The following is a 12757-nucleotide window of genomic DNA, read 5'->3' on the forward strand; positions in this document are numbered from 1 at the left end:
AAATCAGCAAAAAAACAATAGGGGGCCGCATGGACACGGGCACACACATCTCACGCGGCCACAACGTAAGCGCCGGCCTGAGGTCACCAGAGATCAGAAAAACCAACAGCGGGCCACACGGACGCGGGCACACGCATCTCACCAACAATGGCACACGGCTCGATGGCAACGTGTGCAGAAGCATAGCCCAAACACCGGCATGGCTAAAAAAACACCTCTGCAACTCACACGACCACGGCGCAAGCACCAGCCAAAGAACCTCTCAACGGTCATGGCACGAAGGCTAGTCGAAACACAAATCAAAAGAAACCGACGGCCACGGCACGAAGGCTGGCATATCTCCGCTCACATAGCCATGGCACAAAGGCTGGAATAACACCTACATCTCGCACGGTCACGGTGCAAGCGCCGACCGAAGAACACCTGTACGGCAACAAGGCTAGTGGCATTGCCCATATGTAGCAGAGAAGATGAAGAAGGGGAAATGGGTCACAGCAAGGACCCACTAGCACGGGCATCAATGACAACAACCATTGGCGGCAGTGGGTGGACCTGTGCAGCAAAGTTTTTTCTATGGCTTCCCTCTCTGGATCTCTCCCTTCTCCTCTCTCTCTTCTCTCTCTCTAGCTCTCTCTCTTCTTCACCGCCTCTTCCTTTACTTCTTCCCCTGTGGGCACCCCCTTCCCGGCCCTTTATAGCGGTGGCTAGGGCTCCCTTGCAGAGGAATCGGATCAAGGCATTTGGGTTTGGTGGAAGAGATAAGAACGGGGAAGAGATAAGCATGAGCGAGCGTGGCGGCGGCCCACCGGCCAGAGTAGAGGGGAAACGGGGTGCGCGTGGCCAGGCGGCTTGGATTGAGGTGAGTTGGAGACGAGGAGAGGCGACTCGGCGGGATGGGGCTAGGGAGCAGGGGCACGGGAGTAGCGTGACATGGGGAGCAGGTGGAGGTGGCAGGCATGCGGGACGATCGAGCCAGCTGTTGATGAAGGTAGTGCAGCGTGGCCGAGCCCAGGCTCTGGGGAAAGGTGGCACCGGGTGAGAGAGGAGAAGAAAGGGGCGAGCGGATAAGAGCGAGGGGGAAAGAAGAAGAACAGTGGAGGTGTGCCTTAGGGCTAACCAGGTGAAGGAGAGGATAACGAAGGGGGTGACTTGGGCAAGTTGACCTAGTGCAGAGGAGAGGGAGAAGGGAGCTCGGACTCGGGCTGAGCCAGCCTAGCCAGGTAAAGGAGAGGGGCTGAGCTGGCCAAGAGGAGTTGGGCCAGCAGGTTTCCCTCTCCTCTATTTTCTCTCTTTTCTTTCTTTTTTTCTTTTTTTATGTACACTGGTGCAAATATATTACAAAATGGCATCATATAATGCCCCTCACCAAGTTGAGCTCATGCGAGGGAAAGGAGCGAGGGCTTGACTTGGTGCTCATACACTTGAAGTAATAAAACAGTTGTCGAGTATCGCCCGGGAGCTTTTCACTGCATCCGCTTTGCGGAGCTAGCCAGCGATGATCATCTTTGACTTGTGGCGAAAAGACACATCACTCCTCAAAAGAAACATATCAACTCTACTACGACCTTAGGAGATGCCTGCACAGTATCATTGAAAAGGGTTTGAATCCACTGTGACCTTGGGAGGTGCCAGCCAGTGTTGTCATAAAAAGATGGAGGACTCTACTGCGACCTTGGGAGGTGCCAGCCAGTGAAGACCTCTTAGGAGAGATTTTATCAACTCTATTGCGACCATGTAGCAGCCATGGTGCCAGCCAATAGGGTTGAAAGGTTTCACAGCTCCACGTGAACCGCGCTAGCACGCTTCACTGCTCTAGATAATTCTTGGTTGCAGCAAAACTCGACACCACTTCAGAGGGGATTCTCAATTCCACTGCGACCTTGGGAGGTGCCAGCCAGTGAATGTGTAATATGAACAAAAGACTCCACTGCGACCTTGGGAGGTGCTAGCCAGTGAAGGCATAGAATAAATAAAGACTCCACTGCGACCTTGGGATGTGCCAACTAGTGAAGGTAGAGAATGATTAAAGATTCAACTGTGACCTTGGGAGGTGTCAGCTAGTGAAATTGAAGACTTCATAGATCTGTAAATGCAAAGATGGCATACTTCTCTGCTTCATCAAGCTGTAATAGCTATGAGAAAATGTTTAACTAATAATAAAAAGGGAACTGCTTTCTAATAGTCCTTTTTGATGCATTTGATGTTTAAAATATGGGCTTTTCTTGTGTCACCGAGCTATGAGGTGACCCCAAAATATGACCACAATAGACTCTTTCCTTTGAAGATGACGAAGAGTCATGACAGTTGCTTTTAGTTGTATGATGTTTGGTGTTCGTGTGTGAAGAACACATGTCTGAATGTACTTATGAAAATGGTGGGGGCTCCCAAAACTACCTCCTCAGCTAGAGCATGCTGACAATCTCGTACTCCCTAGGGGTTGTATTTGTAAGCTGCAGCATTGTTGCCTCCATTTTCTACGAGGGTGGTGAACGATGGTCACCCTCCGGCATTCGCAGTCTTCATGCCACCTATTGATGGTGACTTTCTTGCACATTTATTTGCACTTCTCCCTTAATCTTGGGAGGGCTTTGACTTGGTGACACCTTCGATTGGGTGTTTTGAACTTGATTGACCTTCATCAGGTCTCTGAATTCACTTGAACTTGAGCTTCATCTTGGGATCACAAATGCCTTTGAGACTCCACCATCCACGCTCTATGGTACTAAATCTCGTGGGCAACTTTTGTGTAACAAGGCTCTTGCTTCTATCACGTCGGGGTGGCAAGAAGCTGCACACATACCCATGACTTGTGTTAGGAAGGTAGCCCTCTCTTGCTCTTTTCCTATAGTCATCCCTCGGTGAACTAATGATGGGGTGGCAGAGTATAGGATTGCCGAATGGTTGGTCGCTTCGGAGGTAGAACGAGTCAGCCTCGACGCCCAAGCGTAGACAGAGGAACATGTGTCTTCTATGTAGTGTGTGTTTATTATCACAACTAAAAACTGCCACGACACCTCATGCATCTCTGGAGATGAGTCCTGTAACCATACCCTGAGTCACAACTCGGCGATGGGTAGAAAAGCCATGATCGTTGTTGGGTGGATTGACACCCTTTATTTATGAAAAACATGCAATGAGCTTCGGAGTTCTCCCTTTTCAATGTTGATCCAAGGGGAATGGAGGACGGCTTTAAGCGAAATATTTTTTGAGAAAGCGACCATTAGTAAGGGGCATTGGACGAATGCCCTCCTGGTTGATGAGTTGATAGGCGCCTCCATCATTGACCTGTTCTAAAACGTAGGGGCCCTCCCACTTCGGCTCAAATTTGCCTTTGCTTTTGCCGGTGAGTATGATCAGGGCCTCAAAACAAGTACTAATTCGCCCTTCCTAAATACATGAGGTTTGACAAGCTTGTCATATGCTCGGATCATGTTTTGTCGATAGAATTGAAGATTTTGGAGGGTGTTGTGGTGTTCTTCTTCAAGGGCATCCAATTCTTGGACCCATAGACAAACTCTTTTGTCTTGTGTGATCTCATTAAGTATGGCAATCCGAAGCGCAGGAAGCTCTAGCTCAAGTGGTAAAACGGCTTCTATGTCGAAGACAAGCGAGTAGGGCATTGACTGTGTGGGAGTATGCACAGTGACCTGATAGGCCCATAATGCTTCAAAGAGATTGTCATGCCAGTCTCTCTTGTGCTTTGTGACTGTCTTTTTCAAAATGCCCACAAGGGTCTTATTAAAAGCATCAACTAATCTGTTGGGTTGAGGGTAGTACTCTTTGGAGTAGTTCCACTGAATTTTGTACTTTTCAACGAACTTGTAGATCTTACTTGATTTGAAAGATAGTCCATTATTAGAGGTGATACAGTGAGGAACTCTGAAATAGTAGATGATGTCACGCTCGAGGAAGTTGATGATGTTGTCATATTTCACCTCCCTCAAAGGGATTGCTTCCACCCACCTGGAGAAATAGTTAGTGGCGACGAGAATGAACTGCTTCCCTTTAGAAGAGGGTGGATCAATTTTGCCAATTATGTCGATACCGTAGGCGTCGAAGGGGCAAGAGGGTATAGTAGGGTGCAACGAAACTGGGGGACGATGCTTGAAGTCCACGTGTATTTGGCAGCCATAGCAAGACCGTGCCACTTGAATGCAATCGATCATCATATCGGGCCAATAACCTCCTGAAAGCTTTATGCTATGGTACATCTTTGGCCCACTCTGATGACCACCGCAAACCCCTGCGTGTACTTCTTTCAGGGCTTTATCAACCTCTCTTCGGTACAGGCGTTGAAGCGGCATCTCATGCCCATAAGATCGTCGATACAGGAATCTTGCTTTGGTATATGTATGAGGGGAGTCGCCTCTACAACTTGTGTCTTGCAATGGGGTCACTTGGCAGACCATCGTGCTTGAAATAATCTAAGAAAGATTTGTGTCAATCTTGTTCATCAACATCAGTAGTCACCACCGTGTTCACTTTGTGGTCTTCGGGGATGAGCTCGAGTACGGCGGGCAGAAGCCATCTCTCATCAATTTTCACTTCTGCTTTCCCATCGGGTTGTAGCTAGCTTTGCAAGAGCGTCCGCTGAAGCATTCTTGCTTTGAGGGACGTGCCTGACGTGTACGAGTTCAAATTTCTTGCTTTGAGCAAGTGGCTTCCCAATATGGAACCAACTCCGGCTTGCGCACTTCATAAACTCTATTAACCTATCTCACAATGAGTTGAGAATCTTTGTACGCATGAAGAATACGTATTTCCATGGCGAGTGGGAGAAGTAGCCCAAAGATGAGGGCCTCATACTCAGCCTCATTGTTGGAACATTCCTCCTTAAGCAAGGAAAAGGAATGGTATTGGCATTGCTCATCCCAACTGAATAGCGCGCCTTTCTTCATGAGCTTGGAGAAGGGCTGAATTCACCTAGACAAATTGGAAATGAAGCATTTGATGTATGCTAACTTTCCTTGCAAAGACTTGAGCTCTTTTAAATTCTCCGACAGAGGCATCTTGAGGATCACCTTTATCTTCTTAGGCTTGATCTCAATGCCTTGGTAGCGCACGATGAAGCCTAGGAAGATGCCAGATTGGATGGTGAAGGCACACTTGAGCAAGTTCATCATGATCTGGTACCTGCGTAGTCTCTCGAATATGACACGCAAATCCTCTTGATGATGCTCTAGCTCTTGGGTCTTAACCACCAAGTCATCAATGTAGCATTCTACAGACTGATAGATGAGGTCATCAAAGATGACCGTCATGGCGCGCTGGTATGTAGCACCTACAATTTTCAAACCAAAGGGCATTACTGTATAGTAAAAATAACCCTTCGGAGTCCTGAAGGCCGTGTCAACGGCATCCTATGGATCCATCTTAATTTGGTTATAGTTGGAGAACCCGTCCATCAAAGAGAGGGCTCCAAAACCTGTAGTAGCATCAATCACTAACTCGATGATCGGAATAGGGAAGTCGTCTTTTGGGCAAGTGCGATTCAGGTCATGAAAGTCTACATAGACCTAGACTTGCTCGTTCTTTTTCATTACCAGAATGATATTAGCGAGCCATCGAGGATATTGCACCTATTTGATGAACCCCGCTTTAATCAACTTATCAACCTCGGCAATGATGTCATCTTGTAACTTCGGGCAGAAGCGTCGTGGATGCTGCTTAATAGGATGAAACTAAGCATCAGTCACTAACTTGTGAGCAGCAACACGTGGATCAAGACCTAGTATTTCTTTGTATGACCATGCAAAACAATCTCGATATTTTGTTAATTTTTTTTTATAATCTTCACGCTCTTCAGGTGAGAGCATAGCACTTACAAAAAGTGGGGCGAGGATCATCCTCACTCCCAAGATTAATCTCTACAAACTCTTCTAAAGTCTGTTGCCCGCCAACCTCCAACTGATAAGGAGCCGGGGCAGCATTGATGATTTATCCATGACAAACTAGGGTCGCTTCATGTATCTTGGCCAAGAGATATTTCTCATCTCTCAAGCCATGTCGTTTGTTAGCAGCAGCGCAGAACGATCAAGGATGATGAGGGACTTTATATATCTCGATCGAGTCATCTTCATCAGATGACATTTCCTCATCATCCACGTGCCCCCAGTCTTCGCCTAGTACAAGGGAGATGACCCTTCTTTATGAGTCATTCTAACTGGCTCCACCATTCTTCACACACGTTAGGCAGATATGGCAATTGCTGGTTCCTTTGCAACTTGATTACAGGCTTCTCGAGTAAGAGGACCATGTTTGGTGCAACCCTCAAAGTCCCGATGATTTCCTTTTTATCCACTTCAGAATCTTCTCTATCTTGGCGACTATATTCTTCACTCTCCCTTCTTTATGCTCAGGGGGTGTAGAGGCAGCCGCTTCACTAGGCACCTAGAGTGTTTGCGCGGTGACTGGAGGAGCACCTGTTGGGCCCTCATGCGCTATCACAAGAGGTTTTTTTTGTATTAGCATTATAATCAAAAAGTATCAAGGAACGTTTGTTCCCTTCAACTTTAGTAGAAGGCACCTCTATCAAGGGCCTAGCTTTTGACATCGTCATAGTAGTAGTCATTGATGATGTTGACGAAGAGGCCTCCAAGTTCACAACAATTAGGGGCATCATGGAGGGATGCAACGCGGAGTTCCAACTCAAGAACATGCCTGAATTGTCTTCTTTGATTGCCCCCTCCTTGTTGTCATTGAGACACAGGAGCGTGCAATCGAGGCCTTCATCGGTCCCTACTATCACGAACGTGATGGGAAGAGCCTCGTTGTCTTGAGCATGGTGTGATTAGAAATTCCATCTCAGAACTGGAGGACGTCAGCTCGGGTGTAATCACAATATCCACTGCTGGGGTGGAGCGACCCAAACGTTCTTTTCCACTGGCACTTAGGAAGAATACTTGGCATCTGTATGGTGCGCCTCTTGCACCGTATACGAGAAGAGGTCACCGATGATTCGGTGTTGATCTCCCTTGTTATCCATAAACTTGAAGCACTGATGCAACGTAGAGGTGACAACCTGGTATTTGTGTATCTAGGGTCTACCCAATAGCGCCGAGTAGGATGTCACAAACTCAATGACGAAGAACTTCACCATAAAGCTGAAAGTGGACATTTGTAATTTCATGGTGATGGAGCCCAACACCTTGCTCCCATTACTGTCGTAACCACATATGACCACACTGGTCGGCTCAAGATCATCCATCGTATAACCGGCTCATGTCAAACTGCTAATAGGTAGAAGGTTGACTGTTTAGCCAGGGTCTATGAGCACACGATGGAGATGTAATCTCCCAATGTTGCCTTTGATGTAAAGTGGTCGATTATGATTATTGGTTTCGACCATTTTGTCTTCCTCGGAGAATGAAATCTCATTAGCTTTAGCAAGGGTGCTGAGGAGCCGGTGTTGGCCATAGCCATCTCATATACGTGAGGAGCTTGAAGGGCCTTGATTAAGGCCTCTCGCAAGTCTAGCATGAGTATCAATGCATCATAGATGCTCAATAGTGCTAGAATGCGCTTCAAATGAGCAATGACATTGTACTCCATGTCATCATCTTCTTTAGCTTGCGCCTTTGATGATGAAGGCTTGAGTTCTTGAATAGGGAGCTTCGAGCATTGTAACCCCTCGGTCTTCTTAACCCAAGACTATCGATGCTTTGCTGGTCCTGGAAGTTCTTTCCCGTTTCTCAAATGCATATGTACTTCTTCAATTTCTCCCTCTTTAGCAGATGTAGCTTCCGCTTCTAGGGCCTCACGCTCTTCAGGAGTAATCGCAACTCCTGAGTTTGAGTCATCATCATCTTCACTTGCAGTGATGGCATTACGTGGCGCCACCTCGGAAGATGGATTAGCACCAAGAGAATGTTTATCACTTGGTGTTGTTGGCTACCCCCAGGTCTTAAGAAAGAACTGACCTACTGTAGGCAACACAGTTATTCTCCGCAGTGAAGCTTCATCTCCCTCTGACTCAGGAACGAATCGAGGTGACATACGTCATCAACTTGGATCATGCCGTGCAACCTACACTGGTGTTGGAGAAGGACTGGCTTGATAGCTTGATTATAGGGCTCTTAGAGGGTGCCTTTGTGGCACCTGCTGCCACTGTTTCCCCCTCACTTGATGAGTGACGAGCGTGAGTCAGATCCTCTCGAACTGATCTTCTACTTGAGCAAATGGCACCCAATACTCTTCTTCTTCATTTATATGAATGGATGATGAACCATCATGTCTCACCATTACCACATTAGCGGTACGTTAATATGGATTCATTGCTTCAGTCTTGAGGGCCAACCTCTTCTCGTCGACCGCTCTTTGCAACCACTCTTTAAAAGTGATGCAATCTTCAATAACATGCCCTACGTACCAATGGTACGGACAATATAAAGGATTGTGAGTCATGGTGACCTACTCGGGTCTTGCCAGAGTAGATAGATTCACAAGCTTTTGCTCGTTCATCTATTCGAAGAGACTTTTGATGAGGTTCCATCAGAAGACATATTGCTTATTCAATATCTCTTGGGCATTAGGTTGCATAGTTGATCTTGGCCACTCACTCTTCGGGCCAAAAACTGGAATGGCACTCGTAGTGTTTGACTCAACAGGTGCCTTTGCCTTGTTGCCATTTCCGATCGATGTACTTGAAGACCCAAATCATCTGGTATTGTCGACAGAGCCGTTGTTCTTCTACATCTCCATGATGTCTAGTACTTTTCTCAAATCAAGTTTGGTAGCTACAACGGCATCGCCAAGTGAACTGAATGTTTTGGGGTCACATCTTGATACACTAACCAACAAATGTTGTAGATGCCGTGGATGCACATTTTCACGACGTCTTCCGGGTGCATCTCCCTTGCAAGACGGACATAGTTGTTTATAAAGGGGATGATGTAATCTTCAATCCTCTCATCTCGCCTTTGTTTGATTTGAGACAACTCTAGAATCGAGATGTCTTTCTTCATGGTGATGAAATGTGACTTGAATAGTTCCTTCATAGCAACCCAACTGGGTACCGAACCCACAGGTACACGGCTATACCGGTGGAAGGCAACTCATGTCAAGGAAGTCGAGAACTGGCATAGCAATAGTGATGGGTTGTTCGTGGTGTCTCTACAACCAACTCAAAGTAGACGAGGTGCTTAGTGGCGTCATCGGTTCCATCAAACAAACAGAACTTCGGTGGATGCCAACCCACGGGGAATGCGACTTGATCATGCCATGCTTCATATGGCTTGTCAAGCTCACTCTCTAATGGTCTTGGGGACTGCTTGGCCACCAGTTGACACATTCTTCTGTTAACCACATCTTTTGCAATACTGTGGTAATCTCTTAATGTTACGGTCGGCGCAGGATGTGTTACTGAATTTGCCAGCACAGCAACGACGTGTGGACGAGTGGCGCCCTTTTGATGGCTAGGCATGCCTCCTTCCCCCATCAAAAAAGGATTCAACAACTGCGATGCAACTTCAATTTCTGCAAACTGCAGATCAACTTGAGAAGCCCATAGTACATTAGGTGGTGGTGGATGTGCGCCTCCTGATGTGATGTGCATCATCATGGCGCAAAGTTGGACCACTCATGCAGACAGCTCGCTCACTTGTTTTCCAAGGGCACTATTATGCTCATCTCGAATGCCCGGATGCGGAGGTAACTGCTGGTGTTGACTACTCATACCCACTAGAGGCATGGTAGATGGTACTGTACCCGTCCTTGCATGTGGTTCTTCGTGAACGCCTTCATTTTTGTTGGCCATATTCACAAGCGCAATGTTTGTGCCTTCTAGATCTCCTTCATCTCCGGACAAAGCTGAAGGTGCTAGCTAAGAGTAGTGTGGTGATTGAAACCATGTTTCAAGAGAGTCTGATGTATGAGCCCCAGGACTATATTGTCCCTCATCTTTGAATATGATGAGGCTACTCTCTATTCGTTGTTGAGGAGTCATCTTCAAGCGTGTATCAGGGCCAGAATTTGTGGCCACCGTGTTTAGCTGCTCTTTATCTTATGGCAAATGTGAGGGAATACTCCTGTAAGTGTCGCGGTGGTCATACAAAGAGGACCCCCCCCCCCCGGTCAAGTGACTTGCATCATCCGAATACGGGAAAGCACGGGGCAACTATGGCCTCCTTCTATAGTTTTGCAGCAAGTTGTGAGGACCTGCTGAAACAAGAATTTGGATTTGGCACAATCTCTTCCTCGGAGTAGTACTTTAGCTCATGTGTGATGGGAAGAGGTTCTCAGTCAGAATCTGATTCTTTAGGGTTTAAGACCCCGATGGTGCCGCACATCATAACGTCTCCGTCATTGGACTTTTTTTATCCTTCGGATGTGGTGTCATAGTTTGATGAAGCGACCGAGCCAAGCTCTATAGGCTGTTGTGGGGCATCAGTAGCAGATGGTGGTGCCACTTCCTTGGGGGCAGTTGTAGATTTCTCCTCTATTGCTGGCTTTTCACTTCCTTTGGTAAAGATGATAGGCGAGGGTGGAGGTGGCTTGACCCTTTGCTGTTGCACGACAGGCCCTGTTAAAACAAAGGTAGTGCCAGTGTCTGGTACTTGGCACGGCTTTGGAGCCAAACGTTCCAAGAGGAAATTGTACCTAGGGTTCTGCAAAAGGTTCGGTGTTACCCGAACACTAACCCTTCCGTCCTCTAGGTGGACTTGGTCTTCTGTCCGAACACGGACCTATACGTGGCGTAGCACAAGGTCATGTAGTTCTCTGAACTAGGCTTACCAGTTTCTCTTTCTTCATTCACACCTTCGTTGATTCTCATTGAGAGTAGACGGGGCTAAATATTTGTTAGGTGAAGCAGGATGATGCGCCGATTGAGCAGGAGCCTCGCGCCACCTCATAGAGGGGCCTCCAGTCGTGCCCAAAAGGCCTTCTTGCATAGTCTTGATGCCGTGATTCATGGTCCCATCCAGTAAGCGACCACATTTGGCATAGCCGATAGGATGAAGATGGAGGACCACTTTGCCGAGGAGCCTCTGTGCTTGATTTTCATGAAGGTTCGTGGGACAAGGATTGCCCCCAGCCCATGGAGTCTCTGTCACAGTAGCACTACGAAGCTATCTCTCGAGACCTTTCATCTGGTCTCTAAGCTGTTGAAGCTATCTTTGCAGCTCATCTAGGCGAGGTGACGACACTTCGCTTGGAAGCACAACAAACTAGTTTGTGTCCTTAGCCAAAGATGGGTGGGATGCCACACCAACGTGAAAGCAAGGCACCCTGTGATGATAGCCAGCTAGACTGGGGTTGTAGAGCATGCACCTCCTTCCAAGGCATTGAAACATAAATTCTTCCACTATGGCTTCCCGAGTGGGGAGCCTGGCTCGTGACGCATGGTGAGTCCATGCGCAAGGAATGGCCTCACTTGCATCCACTTCTTCTTCAGTGGTGCAAACTAGAGTGAGATGAGAGGCGATCCACTATCGGAGCCTCTGGCTTTGATGATCTTCTGTTGGCAGTTCTGGTGTAAATGTAGTCTTCTGTTTGGACGGGCAAGGGTGATGCTTCAATGCAAGTTCTTGCAAACCGTGTCTAATGACACGGCCAACTCAGCTTTTGTCTTCTCAACAAGGGGGCAATCCCTCCAACATAGCATTGGCCTCAGTGATGACATTGTGGCATTCATCCTTGACTTGTGAGGAAGCTCTCTTCTGAGACCTGTTCATTGCAGGTGCTTTAGCTAGCACATGCGTCATCCTTGAGTAAACTGTGCCCTCGTGTTGGAAGATGACCACAGGAGGGAGTGTTCTAAACTGTAGGATCGTCGAAATCGAGTCACGGGCATGGACGAATTGACCTACAACAGCAACATCTCTTGGTTAGTACTTTCCCGATGACCTCTTTGCAGGCAGCACTTGTAGACTCGGGAGACCATCTTGACGATCAGCACAGCGCAGCAAAGAAGGGAGGAGAACCACATCCCATCGGGCATGCCAATCTATTTTGCTCATTCGAAATCTATTTCACGGATTTGAAACTCGACTTCAAATTGTGTATTGTATAAACTTGTAACATTTACGGGCATGCCAGCATACCATCATATACAAAAGAACATCAGAGCAATGTATTAGAAACACTGAACTTTATTCATTCATTATTGAACTCATAAAGTACAAGTTTCATTGATTACAATATTTGGTCCGCACACATATGCACATGCTATCTGACTGGCTGACGATCTGGTGACTGCTTTGTCCTAGTTCTTGTGTCCTCATGAAGCCTCCGGTTAATTACATCGTCTCCCAAGCAACCTTTGATTAAGCTATTGGCAGTCGTCATATAGATGTCATCTTTAAGTTTGTAAGGTTGTAGTCACACGCATAAAAACAGAACAAAGTAGGCGTTATAGATAAATAAAAGCAAAAATAGGATAAGAGTCTAACATGAGCTTTATGGATTGTTTATGTATCCCGGGTCATCATCGGCTTAACAGCCTCAAAATATAGAAAAGTGGAGGGAGAGAGAGTCTAGGCGCACGACAGTTCACCAGCGGGAGGCAATTCACCAGCTACAACAAAGCGGGAGCCCGGCGAACTGTATAGTGTTTCTAGACTCCTATCTACCGCTTCCTGACCCCAGCAGCATCCCATAGGCCACAATATCAGAGCATCGGCCATATCCGCAGGTAACCAGCCACAAAGGCTAATGCCACACAGGCAAAGGGTAATAACAGTGCATCAGAGAGCAGGCAAACAGCAAGCCACAACTGGTCATCAGCCAAGTCTCAAAGACAGTAGGCAGCAACTTAACT

General features: G+C 47.2%; 1 pseudogene; it reads right to left on the reverse strand.

Moving 5' to 3' along the window:
• The window catches only part of LOC133884257 (uncharacterized), a 45216-nt pseudogene that overhangs the window by 15629 nt on the left and 16830 nt on the right, over window positions 1-12757 (reverse strand).

The sequence above is a fragment of the Phragmites australis genome, chromosome 1 (assembly GCF_958298935.1).
Source record: "Phragmites australis chromosome 1, lpPhrAust1.1, whole genome shotgun sequence".
NCBI classification, from domain to species: Eukaryota; Viridiplantae; Streptophyta; class Magnoliopsida; order Poales; family Poaceae; genus Phragmites; species Phragmites australis.